The sequence below is a fragment of the Thalassophryne amazonica genome, chromosome 20 (genome assembly GCF_902500255.1).
Source record: "Thalassophryne amazonica chromosome 20, fThaAma1.1, whole genome shotgun sequence".
Classification (NCBI taxonomy): Eukaryota; Metazoa; Chordata; class Actinopteri; order Batrachoidiformes; family Batrachoididae; genus Thalassophryne; species Thalassophryne amazonica.
In genome coordinates this window covers 49034232-49047715 of record NC_047122.1, presented here as the reverse complement: position 1 = coordinate 49047715, position 13484 = coordinate 49034232, and the positions used below count along the sequence as shown (strand labels likewise).

The 13484-nt window shown below is 41.2% G+C and overlaps 1 protein-coding gene across 1 annotated transcript in view; it reads right to left on the bottom strand.

Moving 5' to 3' along the window:
- gabbr2 (gamma-aminobutyric acid (GABA) B receptor, 2) overlaps positions 1-13484 on the bottom strand; it is a 488893-nt gene that overhangs the window by 18104 nt on the left and 457305 nt on the right.

Sequence of the window (13484 nt, the reverse complement as noted above, 5' to 3'; positions counted from 1 at the left end):
ATTCATTTGAAAGCTTGACTCTTAGTCTTGTCCATCCAAAGTGGAAGTCCCAAAAAACAGTTTTATTTGTTATTATCTATCGTCCTCCTGGTCGTTACTGTGAGTTTCTCTGTGAATTTTCAGAACTTTTGTCTGACTTAGTGCTTAGCTCAGATAAGATAATTATAGTGGGGCGATTTTAACATCCCACAGATGCTGAGAATGACAGCCTCAACACTGCATTTAATCTATTATTAGACTCAATTGGCTTTGCTCAAAATGTAAATGAGTCCACCCACCACTTTAATCATATTTTAGATCTTGTTCTGACTTATGGTATGGAAATTGAAGACTTAACAGTATTCCCTGAAAACTCCCTTCTGTCTGATCATTTCTTAATAACATTTACATTTACTCTGATGGACTACCCAACAGTGGGGAATAAGTTTCATTACACTAGAAGTTTTTCAGAAAGCGCTGTAACTAGGTTTAAGGATATGTTTCCTTCTTTATGTTCCCTAATGCCATATACCAACACAGTGCAGAGTAGCTACCTAAACTCTGTAAGTGAGATAGAGTATCTCGTCAATAGTTTTACATCCTCATTGAAGACACTTTGGATGCTGTAGCTCCTCTGAAAAAGAGAGCTTTAAATCAGAAGTGCCTGACTCTGTGGTATAACTCACAACTCGCAGCTTAAAGCAGATAACCCGTAAGTTGGGAGAGGAAATGGCGTCTCACTAATTTAGAAGATCTTCACTTAGCCTGGAAAAAGAGTGTTTGCTCTATAAAAAGCCCTCCGTAAAGCTAGGACATCTTTCTACTCATCACTAATTGAAGAAAATAAGAACAACCCCAGGTTTCTTTTCAGCACTGTAGCCAGGCTGACAAAGAGTCAGAGCTCTATTGAGCCGAGTATTCCTTTAACTTTAACTAGTAATGACTTCATGACTTTCTTTGCTAATAAAATTTTAACTATTAGAGAATAAATTACTCATAACCATTCCCAAAGACGTATCGTTATCTTTGGCTGCTTTCAGTGATGCCGGTATTTGGTTAGACTCTTTCTCTCAGATTGTTCTGTCTGAGTTATTTTCATTAGTTACTTCATCCAAACCATCAACATGTCTATTGGACCCCATTCCTACCAGGCTGCTCAAGGAAGGCCTACCATTATTTAATGCTTCGATCTTAAATATGATCAATCTATCTTTATAGTTGGCTATGTACCACAGGCTTTTAAGGTGGCAGTAATTAAACCATTACTTAAAAAGCCATCACTTGACCCAGCTATCTTAGCTAATTATAGGCCAATCTCCAACCTTCCTTTTCTCTCAAAAATTCTTGAAAGGGTAGTTGTAAAACAGCTAACTGATCATCTGCAGAGGAATGGTCTATTTGAAGAGTTTCAGTCAGGTTTTAGAATTCATCATAGTACAGAAACAGCATTAGTGAAGGTTACAAATGATCTTCTTATGGCCTCAGACAGTGGACTCATCTCTGTGCTTGTTCTGTTAGACCTCAGTGCTGCTTTTGATACTGTTGACCATAAATTTATTACAGAGATTAGAGCATGCCATAAGGTATTAAAGGCACTGCGCTGCAGTGGTTTGAATCATATTTATCTAATAGATTACAATTTGTTCATGTAAATGGGGAATCTTCTTCACAGACTAAGGTTAATTATGGAGTTCCACAAGGTTCTGTGCTAGGACCAATTTTATTCACTTTATACATGCTTCCCTTAGGCAGTATTATTAGACGGCATTGCTTAAATTTTCATTGTTACGCAGATGATACCCAGCTTTATCTATCCATGAAGCCAGAGGACACACACCAATTAGCTAAACTGCAGGATTGTCTTACAGACATAAGGACATGGATGACCTCTAATTTCCTGCTTTTAAACTCAGATAAAACTGAAGTTATTGTACTTGGCCCCACAAATCTTAGAAACATGGTGTCTAACCAGATCCTTACTCTGGATGGCATTACCCTGACCTCTAGTAATACTGTGAGAAATCTTGGAGTCATTTTTGATCAGGATATGTCATTCAAAGCGCATATTAAACAAATATGTAAGACTGCTTTTTTGCATTTACGCAATATCTCTAAAATTAGAAAGGTCTTGTCTCAGAGTGATGCTGAAAAACTAATTCATGCATTTATTTCCTCTAGGCTGGACTATTGTAATTCATTATTATCAGGTTGTCCTAAAAGTTCCCTGAAAAGCCTTCAGTTAATTCAAATGCTGCAGCTAGAGTACTGACGGGGACTAGAAGGACAGCGCATATCTCACCCATATTGGCCTCTCTTCATTGGCTTCCTGTTAATTCTAGAATAGAATTTAAAATTCTTCTTCTTACTTATAAGGTTTTGAATAATCAGGTCCCATCTTATCTTAGGGACCTCATAGTACCATATCACCCCAATAGAGCGCTTCGCTCTCAGACTGCAGGCTTACTTGTAGTTCCTATGGTTTGTAAGAGTAGAATGGGAGGCAGAGACTTCAGCTTTCAGGCTCCTCTCCTCTGGAACCAGCTCCCAATTCGGATCAGGGAGACAGACACCCTCTCTACTTTTAAGATTAGGCTTAAAACTTTCCTTTTTGCGAAAGCTTATAGTTAGGGCTGGATCAGGTGACCCTGAACCATCCCTTAGTTATGCTGCTATAGACTTAGACTGCTGGGGGGTTCCCATAATGCACTGAGTGTTTCTTTCTCTTTTTGCTCTGTATGCACCACTCTGCATTTAATCATTAGTGATTGATCTCTGCTCCCCTCCACAGCATGTCTTTTTCCTGGTTCTCTCCCTCAGCCCCAACCAGTCCCAGCAGAAGACTGCCCCTCCCTGAGCCTGGTTCTGCTGGAGGTTTCTTCCTGTTAAAAGGGAGTTTTTCCTTCCCACTGTCGCCAAGTGCTTGCTCACAGAGGGTCGTTTTGAGCTTTGGGGTTTTTACGTAATTATTGTATGGCCTTGCCTTACAATATAAAGCGCCTTGGGGCAACTGTTTGTTGTGATTTGGCGCTATATAAATAAAATTGAATTGAAATTGAATTGAATCCTTTTCCCTTAAGGGGCAATTTACTTGTTTTACTGAACTAATTTGTTTAGTGGGATTTTTTGCACTACCTCAGACAACCAAAAAAGTTATTTTCATTTATTTATTTATTTTTGCTCCACCTATACTTAAAAATAGTTTTGTCTTTGATGATATTGTTTTTATTGTTCAAATATTTATTTAAAAAATATGCTAGTTATTTTTATTTATTTATTTATTTTTTGTCCTTTTTGTTCCTGGCGGAATGGACTATTTTCCTGGGTATCGGTATCAAGTTTGAAATTTAGTATCGTGACAACCCTACTAGCTGACAAGCACTGAAAACATTTTTTTTTTTTTTTTTTTTTTTTTTTTACAAAATACAGTGTATGCATTAAAAAAAAAATGTAACATATTAAATAAAGCCGTAAAGCCATAAAGCCAGCTTCTATAAAACAATATAGGTAAGTAAGGCATGCTCCAGCACATGCTGCTGTAGTTTCAGCTCAAAAACATTTTTAGTATTTTTTTTCCAGGAGCAACACATGGGAGCAGAACAACAATTACAAAACAAAAAAGCCTGAGACCATTTCTTTGTGAAAGTACACATCACCACTGCATAAAGTACCACAGATGAGGAACTTCTCGAAACGTTCCAACCCACTCTGCTCCCAATCTGCATAGCGAACCCAGCTGTTTTATTCTTCTACTTTCCAGAACTCTGACAGATCCACTGGACACCCCTGAGAGGAGCGTTACGCTGTGCGTGCATCACACACGTAGGGATCTGGATGCTGAACATTCTCATAAATGTGAGTAAGGTGCAAGGGCGTCATGCACACAACAGTTCAGGAGGATTAAGGTTGGTGCACAATTAGAGCAGAAGACACTGGGTTGGGGGGGGGGGGGGGGGGGGGGTCTATCTCCTGAAAAATAAAAGTAAATGATGACACAGTTATCAGCAATTTAACATATATAGTCAAGATGTTAGGGGGGATTATTTTAAAACAGATTTTCTTAGTAACCCCCCACTTTATATTTGGGTATATTTCATATTTGGATATATTTCATGTCTACACTGCTGCTTGTTATTGCTTTGTTAGAATTATTATTAATTATTACACGATTGTCAGAACAATCATAAGGCGTTTTACTTCATATTAAGTGGGAATAAATATTTCTCATGAATCATGAATCAATTTCAAATCAGGTGACATCCAGAGGCAGGTGCTCGTGCTGTGCATTGAGCCTCAGTGGGTTCTAGATGGCAACCCACCCAGAACTCAAAACAAACAGGTTAAAACGTGGTGACAAGTTGAAACGTAGGTGTCCCCCTCAGGCTTCTCCAGTTTTGTGATCCTCAGTACTCAGGCAACTGTGTGCTGTATCATACCAAGAGAAATGTGCCAAAACAAGCAAACAAAAACAAAAAGAACACAAAAACAGCCCAATGCCTGAACCCAAAACATACTCCTGGCAAACCAAACACGCTACGTACTTTTAGATTCCAAAAGCAGCACTGTTATCAACCAGTGGACACAAAATTCAACTCGCTGCAACACTTTAAATGGAGCCTACAGACTGTCTTCATCCCGGAGCTTTTTGAAGACACCACACTGAACTGTGGATGTGTCTTCTTGAGGTATGATAGGTTTCACTCATACTAGATTATACAATGATCCAAACTATATATTACAGAAATAACAGCAATCAAATACAATAAAATGAAATATTAAAGGTCTGCAATTAAGCTCAATTAAGTATTATTGTCGTGTGGGCCGCTGAAGAGGAGGTACTGCTGGCTCACCACCACAAGATGGCGCCCTGCTTGCAGTGCGGGCTTCAAGCACAGAGGGCGTCGGAGCGACAGGGAGTGACAGCTGTCACTCATCATCCGTACCAGCTGTCACTCATCCACTACACATCACCACCACCATAAAGGCCGGACTGCAACTCCACCTCCCCGCCGAGAAATCAGCTACCATTCAGGTAATTCTCTGCTGAACCTTAATTCGAGCATTAGTCTGATCTCTTGTGCAGCCGTTTTCCTGGGACGGATACCCTGTCTGCTGAGTTGGCGTTTGGTGTGGACTTGCGACGGCTTCGCCTCCCACCCCACCCAACTAAGTGGTTATCTCGGGAGCTGCACGAGTGTGGGATTCGGAGGTGGAGGTTCTCCCTCCTAACTAAACACTGACTGTGGGATTACTGAGTGTGCGAACTCACACTCATCGTACTGTCTCTGTTCTCTGCCAGCAGTACCGGGTCTGACTGCTGAAGACAGTGGCCACCTGGGCGCAGGGCTTGGCGACATCCGGTGTTCTTCAGATCCATTGGTGGTGGAAGCTGCGTGGGATCCGGCTCTTCTCTCGCCAGACGTCTTCTATCGTCGAGCCTGCCCACACGTCACCTTGTGTATAATTGACATTCCACCATATTGTTATTGTCTGTACTTCGTTGTGCGATTCACAACATTAAATTGTTACTTTTTGGCTTATCCATTGTCCGTTCATTAACGCCCCCTGTTGTGGGTCCGTGTCACGACACTTTCACAACAATTATATCCATTTATACCATGGTCAGTGAGATTCCATGTCTAACTAGCGTGTATTATTTTCGTGATATGCACACGTAGTTGGCGAGTTAAGTCACTTGTTATAGTCACTCCACTCTGGTCGTCACCATAGCAACGTGCAAATCAGTTGGCGCAGATCAGCTGTGTTTTGACAGGTGAATGACAGAAACGCAATAAAACATGGATTTCCAAGTTAATTTTAATATTTTTGACCAAAATAAAACGTTTGAGGAATGGAAAGGAGGAGAGCAAACGAGAAGAACAGCAAAAGCAACGGCATAAAGATTTAACATCGTACAAACCGGACAAGATTGAAGACGGGAAAGAAGAAGAGAATGGTTCTATCCTTGCGGGCTGCCGGAGCGCTCTGCATCAAAACAGCGAGTGTAGTTTCTGGACCTGTTGCCAGAGTTGGCCGCAGCTCCACAAAGCAGAGTGGGGGGCAGTGTGAGTTGCCCGCTGTGGCGCTTACCAAGCGTGCAGACACGGTAAGTGCATCAGAGACAAAATATCTTGAGACTGACATAAAATAGTCCCAAATACTTACGCATTTTTATCAAGTTCTGTTAATTTAAATAAATATGTGTGTGTTAGCTCACTGTGTGGGATCATGGTATAAGCGGATTAAACAACTCAAAGCCGTGCATTATACAGTTTGAATGCACTTCCGCGTCGTGCATTTAAACCGTATAATGCACAGCTTCTCGTTGTTTAATCCTTACATATCGATAGTAGTAAATATTTTGTGATAAACTATCCAAATTTCCAATTAACAAACTAGTCAACCTCTATACGTGTAACTGACAAAATGATGCATTAAAGAACATAGGTCCAATTATCTATCATAAGCGTGAGGCAGGGTACACCCAGGACAGGACGCCAGTCTGTTGCAGGGCCACAAATAGACAAACAAACACAGACACACCCACACACACTTACGGACAATTTTTAAAAAGTCCAATCCACCTAACCCGCATGTCTTTGGATGTGGGAGGAAACCGGAGCACGCAAACACGGGGAGAAGATGCAAACTCCACAGAAAGGCCACGGGAATTGAACCCACGACCTTCTCGCTGTGAGGCAACAGTGCTAACCACTAAGCCACCGTGCTGCCCATAAACAAAAATTCTGATTTTCTGTCCTTGAAGACATCAGACCAGGATTCTTTTCCTTCATACAGAGTGTCTAACTATTGTGTGAAATTTTGTGGAAGTTCTCCAAACGGTTTAGGACTAATTAAAGAATTTCGATGCAAAATCCAGTCAGAACAAACCGACAAGTTTAGTTCAGGCCACCATGCACCTGACTGTATAGGTAACACCTTCAACATAATATTTCCATTTTATTTTTGGAAATCTGTGCATTTACAAATGTGTTTTTCTATAAATTTCCCATTTTAAACTGTATTTGTCTCCATTACGGAAAAAAGGACTTAACTGGGTTTTGCATTTGAACCCTTCAGTTGCACTTATAAGGTTCATGTGATTCCTAGATCCGCCCCTCCAGATTTTTTTTGGGGGTAGGGGTGAGGCGGTAGAGTGCCTTCATACTAAGAGTGGCAACAACTAGTGATTTGAAGCCATACTGTTTCCTCGCTTGAACTGCATTTACTGTGTTTATGCATGGTGACATCTGTCACATCTGTCTTAGTGCCATCCAAAAGGGTTAATTTGAATCTAGGAAACACATTTGAATGCATATTTACATAATTTGACTTTTAAGTTGGAAAAAAAAAACAGTGCATTTGCTAGTTTTATTAATTTAACATTTAAGCATGTGAATAACAATCATGCATATCTACATTGCCTGCTTCTCCATCTGATCTTTGAATGCTAAAATATGGATAAAGACAACAGGAATCAAACATTTTTATACGGTTTGCACATTTAAAAGATCTGTGGCTGTGTTTAATTACAAATCATTTAAGGTTCATGAACATTTAAGGGATAAAACGGCACAAAACTCTGCAAACTTCTACAAAGGCGGGGATTCCTAAGACTCACATGAGACACGTGTGTCTTTTTATTTCAGCTCCTTGTGTTTTCAAGTATGTCAACCCCAGTTTTCAAATCCAACAAAGCCCCGTGTTTGTGCCATTTTCTCAGGTGCACTGTTTAAACACCCGAAACACCAAATAATTCTGTGCCAAGCCAGGTGTCGAGCCAGTTCTTATTACTTTAAATAAATGTGACGGGTTAATGCGAGTGTTGCAATGTGCACATCTTGTCAAGCAGTGAGATACAGAAGCAGCTAATGACTCATTCTGAAAAACATCAACGACAGCTTCTGCGTTCTTTCTTCACCTGCAGGTAATTGGAGCTTCAGCGATTTCAGATTGAACTAAATAGAACCCGCGGCGCAGATGTAACGAGTGCCTCACCTTTGGCGTCTGTGAAGTTACGTATGCTGAGGATGTTGTTGGCATCCGGGTAATGGTTTTGCTTGATATAAGGCGTTTTCTGGGGTATCTTGGAGCTGCATGGTCACTTCCTCCAGCTCCTTGTCCAGCTTTTACCAAAGAAAAACAGAAAAGGGTCATTGTCAAATTAATCTTTTTTTTAAGTGTTAAAATATGCAATGATCAAACTAATAACTGGTTGGGAGGCAATCAGCTCATGTCACTACTCAGTGTTGACTGTGTGCAACAGTTTATAAGAAAAATTAACAAAGAAAACCTCAGTTATCCTCATTCGAAGGCGGTGGTTGTCAGTTTGAAGGCCATCCAGTCGAGATGTGTTCGCCTGGTTGACGCTGGTGACTGAGGTGGAGGTTTTGGAGTCTTCCTTCTTTTGGTTCTGGGTGAACTTCAACCTCCGGTTCTGTGTTGCTGCATCTGGGTTGGTTCTCATGGTGATTAACTAGGTGACAGATTATGGTATTAGTCCTGGTAGCACTTTGGCTCCATGTATTATTGTCTCCATTGATATGTTTCGAATCACATGTCTTGGTTTGGTTGACGCAAAGATTACGCAAAAATTTATGAACAGATTTTCATGAAACTCGTTGGTGGGTTTCAGTGTGAACATAGAAAGAAGACACTCAGTTAGGTGTTGGTGCAGCTCCAGAACAGCATCCAGGAATTTTTTCCTCAACTTTTACCAACACTGTAACTGGGCTTTTTAATTAATCTATTTACATTTTGGCAAAATTTGCAGTTTAAATGAAATTATAGACATGTTTGAAGGTTAGAACATGGGTTGGAGGATAATACAGCTGTACCTTGGTGTTATGTGACTACTTAGCATCAGTGTATGCTGTACAATTTCAATTTATTTGATTTTTATATAGCGACAAATCACAACAAAGTTGCCTCGGTGCTTCACACAGGCAAAGTCTAACCTTAGCAGCCCCTAGAGAAAGCACACTGATGACAGTGGTAAGGAAAACTCTCTCTGATGTTGTTGAGGAAGAAACCTCAAGCAGAACACACTCAGAGGAGTGACCCACTGCTTAGGCCATGTTAACAGTTACAAGGTTTTTACAAAGTTTTACAAAGCTGAAGAAACAGAAAATTGGAAATCAAAGCAACGTGACATCATAACAAAATAATATGTATTTGATGAGAAGTCCATGCAGGTGGTTATGCCACAGGCAGAGGTCATCCAGCATTCCTCATGCGTCAGTGGGCCTGTTGCAAATACTTGTAATTCAGTCACTGTAACTTCAGGTCAGTTTGACACAGTGGAAACCTGTTCAGATTCCCAAATGGCCACTTGGCAAATCTAGATGAACTCAGTTTTGTACTCTTGAAAAGAGTCCCTTCTGAATTTGGAATGAGGCTCTCCAATCAATGTTTCTGCTGCTGCCCGCAACCTTTTGGAATAGCTTCTCTTAAATCGTGTGGAGTTATGTTTAGGATGAGTGTCTTTGACATGCATAAAATGTCTGGGGATAAGACCAATACGTCTAGATCCCTACAGTGTCTTTGAACACTTCTTGAAGTCTTGGACCATAGCAGAATTACATTGTGGTCCAGCTTCACCTCGAAGTTTCTACCTTCCTGTACTGTGTGGAACATCTCCACTGTCAAAGTAACCTGGAGGGGCTCGAGATCTTGCAAAAGTACTTTTTTCTCCTCCATAGATATGCATGAAAGCATCCACAGATATGGATGCTTTCATGTAATACATTAGTGTACATTTGCATAAAAGGGGAAAATGACATATGATGGACTTTTATACTGATGCTCCGTGTTTTTGTCTATGGAACGAGATATGACGCTAATGTAACACATTATCCGATCACACGGATCTGCTTCTATCACATATCATGTAGGATCCGGAGAACTGAACTGGAAGCCGCTGTTTTAATGCGGAACAGACCAGGTTTAACAGACTGCATTACTTGTGAAAAAAAAAAGCTCCTGACAAGTTTGGCATATATATATACGAGGTCTGTGAGAAAACTATCCAACCTTTTTATTTTTTTCAAAAACTATATGGATTTGAATCATGTGCACTTGCATCAGACAAGCTTGGACCTTCGTGTACATGCGTGAGTTTTTTCACGCCTGTCGGTTGCGTCATTCGCCTGTGGGCAGGCTTTGAATGAGCACTGGTCCACCCCCCTCGTCGGATTTTTATTGTTTAGGAATGGTGGAGCGACTGCCACTTTGTTCCATGAAAAGTTTTCAGAAACTCTGCCAGACAGCCAGATGGATGGGAGATTCAGATGGCTTTCGGTGAAGATTCTATCGGTATCATCACAAGGATTAAGGACCATTAAAACTGGATTAAAACGGCCCACAGCAGCAGAGGGCGCACCGCGCCCCGAGCAGCCATCAACAGGCTGGAACAAGCAGATCACTTCCAAATTTAAGGCTCTGTTGATGCAGGACGTCGTGTGACTAGCAGAGAAGTTTCAGAAGAGGTCGGGGTTAGCACTTTATTGGCACGTTCCACTGTTAAAGGAGATTTTGTAATGAAAGACGTGCGGACGGATTCGCGCGTTGGGACGCAGCCGCTCATGGCACGGGACAAACAACACCTCCGTGTTGGAAGTCTCACAGGACAAATTGGAACATGCGCAGCTGTTAAACAATTTCTCGGATACTCACTCGACTGAAAAGTCACAGAAAGCCGTCTGAATCTTACAAATGGTTTCCAACACAGACTTCCATGGAAAGAGGAGTGGAGGAATTCGCCACAGAGCCGCTAATGGCGCGGGACCAACCGACAGGCGTGAAAAAACTCACGCATGCGCACGAAGGTTCAAGCTTGGCTGATGCAATCACACATGATTCAAATCCATATAGTTTTTGCAAAAAATAAAAAGGTCGGATAGTTTTCTAACAGACCTCGTATATAGAAATGGCATATTTTTTGAATACCTACAAATGTAATGATATATTTGTCACTACTAATGGAAGGAAGGACTCAAAGGAAAGAAAGAAGGAATAACATGAATAACTCAAAGAAAAGCAGGGGGAACTTAAAGGAACAACTAAAGGAAGGAAGGAAGGACTTAAAGGAAAGAAGGGTTAGCTCAAAGGAATACAGAAAAGAAGGAGAACTTAAAAAGAACTCGAAGGAAGGAAGGACTTAAAGGAAGGAAGGAATAACAAATGAACTTGAAGAAAAGCAGGGAACTTAAAGGAAGAAAAAAGTAAGGAAGGACTTAAAGGAAGGAAGGAAGGAAGGAATAACGAATAACTTGAAGAAAAGTAGGGGGAACCTAAAGGAAGAACTAAAGAAAGTAAGGAAGGAAGGACTTAAAGGAAGAAAGGAAGGAATAACAAATGAATAACTCAAAGAAAAGCAGGGGAGAGATAGCTCAAAGGAATAACAGAAAAGGGAGAACTTAAAAAGAACTCAAGGAAGTAAGAATTTATAAGAGGAAGGAAGGAAAGATGAACTTGAAGGAAGGAAAGAAAGAATTAAAGGAGAACTTAAAGAAATGAAGGAATAACTCAGAGAAAAAAAGGGAGAAACTAAAAAAAGTCAAAGATGTAAGAATATGGAAAGAAGGACTTGAAGTAAGAAAGGAAGGAAGGAAGAACTTGAAAGAAGGCAGGAAGAGCTCCAATGAAGGAAGGAAGAAGGAATGAGGAAGGAATCAAAGGAAAGAAGGATGGAATAACAGGCATAATTTAAAGAAAAGAAGGGAAAACCTAAAGGAAGAACTCAAGGAAGGAAGGAAGGAAGGAACTTCATGTCTCCATCTAAAAAGGTGATGGAGTGAAAAATAAAAATTCAAAGCAAACCCTTTCTGCTGATTTTCTACATTATCCTAGAGTTACTTTGGGGGAGCAGATGTTGAGGATGAAACAGTCAGAATTTTAGTTAAAAACACACACCAACAAACAATAAGTGAGTTTTCTACAGCTGCACCTGGAGATAAATGGGACAATCCCCCTGCAGAGTTTTCTCTCCGGTTGTCCCAGATTTCTTAGCACTTGCCGACCTGATTCCTGATCGTGGTGCTCGATGTCCCAGTTGGACATCTGAACTTACAGCAAACTAGCCCTGTTTGTGTTTTGAGAAAAACCTGACCTCGTTCCTCTCATAGCTGTGTTAAAAGCACACACTTTGTTATTAATCAGTGTGACTGTGCAATCGGATGCAACATCCATCACGCAGAAAGAGCGTTCAAGAACTAAAGCGTGCACAGCAAGCCGTGTTATCTCAGATATTTGCAATAAAATGTTCAGAAAGACTCAGTCGAGTCCACAGCAGCTAAGGGCTTTTGCTAGTGGCTAGCAGTTGGCTAGCTGCTAGTACACTGGCTGTCACTCAAAGTGACCACGCCCTTAAATGTATCTAATTGTATTGCTTAAAAACTCTTAAACTGATTAGTTATACAAAATTCTACCCCGGTACAGTTGGCACTTCCTGAGGCCTAAGAGTATTATCGCGATTTTAATATGCCTTCAAAAATTATCCTTTCAAGGTACTTGCATATCAAAATGTTCAGCACAATCTCAGCTGTCTGAATGTGAGGCATACATTTGGCCTAGATCTCTATACAATTATAGACTTTTGATGAGGTGTACTCGTGATTATGTGGACCTGGTCAGGATGGGCAAGGCCTCGGTGAACCCCATCCTGACCACGTCCGCATAATCACGGGTACACCGAAATTAAAAGTCTATAACTGTTTTATTATATGGTAAACAAGAAAACTGGGAGTTTGTCAAACATACTAAAACTGAAAATTCAATCTCAAGTTTCAGCTTTTATTATTACTGTCATACTGCACCAACAGGTCCAAAATACTTCATGAGCACAATCTCTAAAGCCATTTTCACACCGGGGCTGCCTCGAGCTTCCTGTGGTGTCATGACGATGCAGGAATATCTGCGTCAGGTGCGCGCAGCAGGGGGCAGAGAGAGAAGGTGATAACGCAGCCTGCAGGTTCTCTGGACAGGTGAATCAGAGTGCAGTTTGGCTGCAGACTGACTGTGCACGCTGATTTATTTTCTAGTTTATATTGGTGCTGAGCTGCAGGTCTGCGCTCTGAGTTCTGTTATAGTTTAATCTTTCCTACTTTGACTACGAGATGCACGTGTGCACGAACGAACCATCTGTGAGTAAATGTGGACATGTCCTGTCTCTGGCAATCAGGTCTGTGAGCAGGACTTTTATGGACTGTATTTAAAACACATTTGTGAGAGAAGACCGAGGAGCTGCTGCAGCCAGTAGTGTTGTTTTTCTGTGCCCTTAGTTTTTACTGCATTGTGTACACGGCGTCGTCATGATGATGTACGATGCAACTCGAAAGCGGACCAAAGTAGGCGTTGTATCGCGTTATCTGATTTGTCGTTATCGATAGAAGGCGTCGCTCGATTGGCTAGCACTACGCTGCACGCGAGGTGTACTCGGCTCTACCAGCGGTCTCAACTCGGCTCCACCAGCGGTCAACCTTGGCATGTGGTACAGCTCAGAAAGTGGC